The sequence below is a fragment of the Pteropus vampyrus genome, unplaced genomic scaffold, assembly GCF_000151845.1.
Source record: "Pteropus vampyrus isolate Shadow unplaced genomic scaffold, Pvam_2.0 Scaffold79, whole genome shotgun sequence".
Classification (NCBI taxonomy): domain Eukaryota; kingdom Metazoa; phylum Chordata; class Mammalia; order Chiroptera; family Pteropodidae; genus Pteropus; species Pteropus vampyrus.
In genome coordinates this window covers 4,222,971-4,230,457 of record NW_011888860.1, presented here as the reverse complement: position 1 = coordinate 4,230,457, position 7,487 = coordinate 4,222,971, and the positions used below count along the sequence as shown (strand labels likewise).

Below are 7,487 nucleotides of genomic sequence, written 5' to 3'. Positions count from 1 at the left end.
CTACAATGATAACTTTAAAGATTGAATAAAACCATGAAGATCTTTGGGTGAGTGATGATTTTTTTGGTGTCATTTGCTGTATTTTATACATCTAATAGTTCAAAAAATATTTAAAAGATCATCTGCCAATATTGTCAAACTTATAGTCAGTGAAAAAGAAACACAACCATCATTTTTTTCTGTATCCACCTCTGAGATTTTCAGTAATGCCAATTTAGTTAATTGAATAGATGATGACATTAATTCTAATTTTGAGTATTCTGAAGTCTCCCTTCTCCAAAAGTTGAATATTGAGTGAAAATACCTTGCACTCTTATTTTACTGGTATTTAAAATTATTTTTATAAGATCAGTGATAGTCTGTTCAGACACAATTCCTTGTTGTAAACTTAATGTACAGTGTAAACATTACAGTCTGATCTGCTAAACTAGATTCAGTAATAGAAGATGAACCTCTAAGAATTCTGTTAACTTTAAGATTGATTGATTGATTGATTAAATGAATGATTTACTGAATTCCTTCTGGGTATCAGGATTCTTGCCATATTGCAAAAGTAAGCAAAAATAGACATGTTCCCTATACCCTTGGAGCTTACTGTGAAGTAAGAGAGACAGATATTAATCAAATTTATCATAAATTTCAGCTTTAGTAAGAGCAACAATAAAAGAGATGCATAATACAATGTGATTGCATAATAGGGATTTCACCAAGTCAGGGAGGTCAAGGAGGGCTTTGCTGAGGACTTGATGCTTGAATTGACATGCGGAATAGAAGAACAAGTTAACTAGGAGAAGAGGAAATAAAGGAGTCACCAGTCCAAAGAGCCTGTGGCAGAAGGGAGCCCAGCAAGTCTGAGAGACTGAAGAAAGAGAGGGATAGCTGGAGTGTAGGAAAGAATTGGCTCACTGTGAGGATGGAGGTAGTAGGTAACGGTTACTCAGGAAGGGTCTTAAAGTATTTTATCTTTACCTTAAGAGGAATGGAAACTCATTAAAGTGTTTTTAAGTAGGTGATTTAGGGAGCTGGGTAGAATACATATAACATGATAAAATTCTTATTCTAAAAAAGATCATTCAGGCTGGAAAGAATTGGAGGGAGGGAAGTGTATACACATCATATGGTTAGGGCTTTCTAGAACTATATAAATGATAGAACAGTAGTAAGAGGAAGACCGGGTTGCTCCCCAAAATTGGTAATGATTGTAATTCTGAATCCTGTTATCATGAATTGTGGATACAACATTTTATTTTGATGATATTATTAATTGATAAGGTAGGCTAATCCCTGTGGCCTTAAAGTCTTCATAAATAAGCTCTCCGGTTTGTTTTTGTTTGTTTGTTTCCTTGCCTACTTCTTTTATTTTTTTCTAGGCCCACCTTCTTAAGAAGTATGATATAAAAATAAAAGCTAAGAATTCTCTCCTAGGCCCTTCTCCTTGGACACAAACATTCACAATGAGACACATATAAGTGTATACATGCAGACAGCTTATATATATTTTTATATAAATCATGAAAGAAGTATAATTTTACAATCTATTTTTTATAGCCTTTGTTTTAAAGTCTGTTTTGTCTGGGATAAGTATTGCTAACCCAGCTCTTTTGTTTATTTGTTTCCATTTTCATGAAATATCTTTTTCCATCCCTTTACTCTCAGCCAGTGTTTGTCTTTCGATCTAAAGTGAGTCTATTATAGACAGCATATGTAAGGGTCTTGTTTTCTGCAATCTACTTTTCAAACTCAATTTGTAAGCAAGATATTTCCTTGCCAATGAGACACATAGCAGCTTTACTTTGATGGCTGCATAGTAACCTATCATAAGGAGTGACCAGAATTTATTTACTAATTTCCCTTTTGATGGACATGTGTGTTATTGCCAATTGTCCCTATTATACAAAACTGGAATGAATATCCTTGTACACAAATCTTTTATCTTTATCTGAATATCTCATTAGAATAGATTTTAGATGAAATTATTGGGTCACTTGTATACACGTTTAAAATTTCAATATATTTATGAATACTCTGCTCTTGAAAATTTTAAAACAATTTAATATTTATCAATTTTGGAGATAATGTTTATTTTCCACATCTTTCTGAAGAATGGATAGATTCATTTTATTCAGATTATTATTATTATTATTATTATTTATTTATTTTTTATTTTTTGCCTTTCTGATAGATTATGGATGATATTTTTTACTGGTTTCATTTGCTTTTTTTTTTTTTTTTTTTTAATTTTTAGGCAAGGCAACCCTTGGTTGACCTCACAGATTGGAAAGACCTTGTCAGCTTACAATCCCTTTTTTTTAGGCCTACAGCACCTGCTGTTCCTAGGTGTTCTCCCATCCAAGTACTAACCAGGTCAAACCCTGCTTAGCTTCCAAGATCAGATGGGATCGGACTTGTTCAGGGTAGCATCTGTAGACTGTTTTGTTTTGTTTTGTTTTTTTTAACTAAGGTCATTGTTTTCAACAGCTCTGTATCAGATTTTGGTGTATTCATTTTCAGAGAATTCATTTGAAATCATTAAATATTCTTAAAATATTTTAGTGCTTAATATAACATATCTTTTCTTTGTAGATTTTGGAGTCACCTTTTTTATTTAGGAATAGTATAAATTTTTTGGTGGCATTAGATGTAATTAACATTAAAAAGACACATTTTCCTTGATGCTGTTATGCAAAGCCCTATTTTTCTCAAGACTAAGTGGTTCATAGATGTTTCTTTATAATCTTTTAAAAATTAATAGACTTTACTTTTTAGAAAGTTAATAGGTTTACAGAACAATTATGCAGAAAATACAGAGCTCTCATATGCCCATTATTCTCCCTGAAGTTTTTCCTGTTATTAATAATAACTTTCATTTGAGGCACATTTGTTATAATTGATAAATCGGTACTGATACATTATTAACTATGATTCATGGTTTACATTAGGGTTCATTCTTTGTGTTGTAGGTTCTATGGGGTTTTGGAAAATGTATAATGGCATGTATCTACCAAAACAGTTTCATACAAAATAGTTTTGCTGTCCTAAAAATCCCCTGTGCTCTACTTGTTCATCTCTCTTCCCTTCCCTCACTCTTTACCTGAATCTCTAGAAGCCATTGACAATTTTACTGTCTTTATTGTTTTGCCTTTTCCAGAATGTCATATAACTCGAATCATATAGTATGTAGCCTTTTCAGATTGGCTTCTTTCACTTAGCAATATGTATTTAAGTTTCCTCCATGTACTTTTGTCGCTTGATAGCTTACTTTTTCTTATTGTGGAATAATATCCCAAACCAGAGATTGTTTATCCATTCACCTGTTAAACAACATCTTGGTTGCTTCTATATTTTTGGAAAATATGAGCAAAGTTACTGTAAATACTTATGCACAGGTTTTTGTGTGGACATAAGTTTTCAGCTCATTTGGATAAAGTGCTACTGCTGGATCATACAGTAAGAGTGTGTTTAGCTTTGTAAGAAGTTGTCAAACTGTCTTCCAAAGTGGCTGTACCATCTTATTTTCCCACCACCAATAAATGAGAGTTCCTCGTCCACATTCTCCACATCCTCACCAACATTTGGTTTTTTTCCATGATTTGGGTTTTAGCCATTCTAATAGGTATGAAGTGGTATCACATTGTATTAATTGTGCACTTTCCTAATGACATATGTTAAGCACATTTTCATCTGCTTATTTGCCATCTTAGTATATTCTTTGGTGTGGTATCTGTTCAAATATTTTTACCAAGTTTTGACTTGTTTGTTTATTTTCTTATCGTTGCATTTTAAGAGTTCTTTGTACCTTTTGGAAACCAGGCTTTTAACAGATGTGTGTTCGAAAATATTTGCTGTGGCTTGTTTTTTCACTCTTTTAACAGTGCCTTTACAGAGCAGTTTTTAATTTTAATAAAATTGAATTTATCAAATTTTCTTCCTTGAATAGTGCTTTTGGAGTCATATCTAAAATGTCATTGCCAGAACAAAGGTTATTTAAAGTTTCTCCTATTTTACCTTTTAGGTTTTATAGTTTTTAGTTAATTTTTGTTAATTAACTCATTTTGAGTTAATTTTTGTGAAAAGTGTAAGGAAGGGCTGTGTTTATATTCACTGCTTTACATGTGAATATTCAGTTGTTCAAGCACCACATATGTTTTTGTCCATGCTTGGAACCCTCCAACATCCCTGTGTTATTGTTACTAAATTACAAATGTGGCTATAGATTCAGATATAGCTCTGAATATTTTGCTAGTTTTCAATAGTCTGCCTGAAATCCAATAAAGTGACTTCTATTTATTCCAAGAGTCTTTAAGTTAAGATGTGATCACTGGTAGGAATGCTTCCATAATGTCCAATTTTAATAGAACTGATACGTTGTTAAGGGATACACAAAGGACTGTTCAAAAGTTGGTGCAACATCTTTATCGAATCATCTGTCAAAGGACACTTAAGTTGTTTCTATGTCTTGGCTACTATAAATAATGCTGCATTGAACATAGAGGTATTCATAGCACACAATAGAGTATACAGATGTCATATTATAAAGTTGTACCTCTGAAATTTATATAATGTTATTAACCAATATTATCCCAATAAATTTTAAAATAATGCTGTTTAATAAAACTTCACATCTGAAAAAATGAAAAAAAAAATGATGCAAAATTATAGGTGTGCGTAGAGGAGAAATTCTGTTTCTACATTTCCCCTCTCTGCCCTGGTCCTTCTTACTGCTTGTTTTACTCACGTCTGTGATCTTCATCTTTGCTGAGTAAAAGTGAACTTCATTCACTGATGTTGGAAGCAGAGAGTTTTTAGTTAAATGCTCTAGCCCCTGTTCTGTACCCTTGGAGACTAGTTGCAGTCTCAGTATTAAGATGTGCAGGAATACATCAAAGATACATTTTTTTCAATGTCCTCCTTTAACCTTAGAATAAATGACTTGTAAGTATTTATCTTAGTTTCTAAGCTTTGATATGACTTACAATGGAATAAAAAGATGTAGAAGCTTCAGTTCCTTGACACTTCTCTTCTAGTAGTTCTCTGATTTGATACCATGGTGACAAGCATCAAGAAAATACTTAGGATTAATAATGCTTTCAGTTGATTTGAAAAAGAAATATATTTTTAATTCTTCTAGCTTCTTGGTTAAATTTTCATCTTGCATACAAATTTCTTTCCAGCATAAATGAATTGAAAATATCAATTTCAAGAATTATTTTAATCCGAATAACACCATGCTTATGTTTGCCTAATTTTACTAGGTTATTTTAAACAAAATTATAGAAACACAAAAAAAGAGTAAAGCAGATGGATTAAATATTCTGAATATATCTTACAACACTTTTGGTATTTAATTATGTTTGGAATTGCTGAACTATTTCTGAGTATTTAAATATCTGCTGTTTCTTATGTATGTATATATTGATTGATAAATGATTGATTGATTTATCTTAACTAGGTTAGAGTTTTAAAGAATTTTTTTCACCTTTAACACAGAAAGAAATAGCCTCTTTAAGTTATCCTGGTATTCTCTTTATATTTCAGTAGAGACTTTAGATTCTTTGCAGAATTATTGAAATATTTCTTTTCCATTACTTTTCCACTGAAATTATTGCAGGTTTCTATTTCATCTCACCTAAACTGTTTTTTATAATAACTTCATGATATCCCTGATTTTAATCTTTTCCTTCATTGTTGTGCCCCATGCTCTACACATATTTGATCTTCCACAAACACTGTATTATTATAGTCACTATTCTGCATTGTGGTGTAGAAACAGTATGGGTTTTGGAATAAATACCACTTACTATCCCTGTGATTTTGGACACACTCTTTACTCTCCCTAAGGTTCAATGTCTTTAGCTATAAAATAGAATATTATTAGCAAACCCAAAAAGTTGAGATTATGATTAAATGAAAATAATGCTTATTTTCTTAAGACTTCTTACCTACCTAAAGAATAATTCTAAAATATTTAACTTGGCCTAAAAAATCAATTAAAATTTGGGCTCAGACAACTCTGAAGACTTACATTAACTCACCTATATTTGGCCATATTTTAGCCAGAACCAATTCAGAGTTCTCCTAGCCTGTCTTTGGCTTTTCAATTTCTCTACCTTCCCCTCCACTTATATTTTTGCCACCTAGAATTTCTTCTTTCTTATTTTCACCATTTAGTGAAATACTGCCAATTTATTGTAGCCAACTGATTGACATCTTCAAATTCCAAATCTGTGGTATCACCAAATCTAATCAAATATAGCCAGCCTAAAGTGATCTTCTTTCTTCCTTATATTTGTAGGGCACTGATTTTTACTATCTTATGGCACTTAACATTTACTGCTTTGATGATAGTTACTTGTGTAAAGGTCTTTTCTAAGAGATCATACATAAGTACTCAACAATAAAGTCAGTGTTATGCTCATGCATGCTTATGGCTCTTAGAAATCTATTGGACACAAAGACAGTTTTCAATAACAATTTGATGAATTAAGGTATCATTTACCTTCTTAATATTCATAATTATCCTATTATTTCAGGATTATCTTGCATACAGATAATTTTTTCCTCATTAACCATTCAAATTTGATATATTTGCATTTTTCCTGTATTGGCTCAATCTGACCATTTCAGCAATGCCTGGTGCATATCACTCTGAGTATTTGTATTTCTATTATTGAGAAAATTAGCTCAAATCAGCTAACAATAAAAATGTCCCTTAATGTACCAGAGTTTGACAAATCTATTCCCATCAAGAAAAGAATCTGAGACATTGTTAGTTAATACTTTATATTTTTAAAATATCTACGTTATTTCTGACCCCAAACCATCTGAACACATGAGGCTCTATTTTATTGCTAAATGAGTGTGTTTTTGTGTAGAAGAACTTGTTAAACAATGCCCTACACTATGAATAATATCTCATTATACATTATAAGATTAAGAAAAGCTTCTTTTTTAAAAAATATTTTTAATGTCATCACATATTTGACCCATTTTACTCCATCTACTACCCTCCTCCCCGCTCTCCACTACCCTCTAATAACCACTAGTCTATTGTCCATGTCCATGAATCTCCGTTTGTCCTGTTCATTTGTTGCTTGTAGGTTTATATCCCATATATAAGTGATATCATGTGGTTTTCAACTTTTTCTGTCTTATTTCACTTAGCATGATTATCTCGAGGTCCATCCATGTTGTTGCAAATGTCAGTATTTCATCTCTTCTTACGGTTGAATAATATTCCATTGTATATATGTACCACAGCTTCTTTAGCCAATCATCTATTGTATGACATTTCGGTTGCTTTTATGTCCTGACCACTGTGCATAATGCTGCTTTGAACATTGGTGTGCTAATATCATTTCAGGTATGAGTTTTCAAGTCTTTGGGGTAAATATCCAGTAGAGGGATGGCTGGATCATATGGTAGATCAATTCTTAGATTTTTGAGGAACATCCATACTGTTTTCCATAGCGGCTGTACCAATTTGCAGT

At 31.9% G+C, this 7,487-nt stretch overlaps 1 protein-coding gene and 1 pseudogene across 1 annotated transcript in view; one reads left to right on the top strand and one right to left on the bottom strand.

The window, feature by feature from the left end:
* KCTD8 (potassium channel tetramerization domain containing 8) overlaps nt 1-7,487 on the top strand; it is a 244,961-nt gene that overhangs the window by 87,774 nt on the left and 149,700 nt on the right. The window lies entirely within an intron of this gene.
* On the bottom strand, nt 2,313-2,429 carry LOC111741569 (annotated as a pseudogene).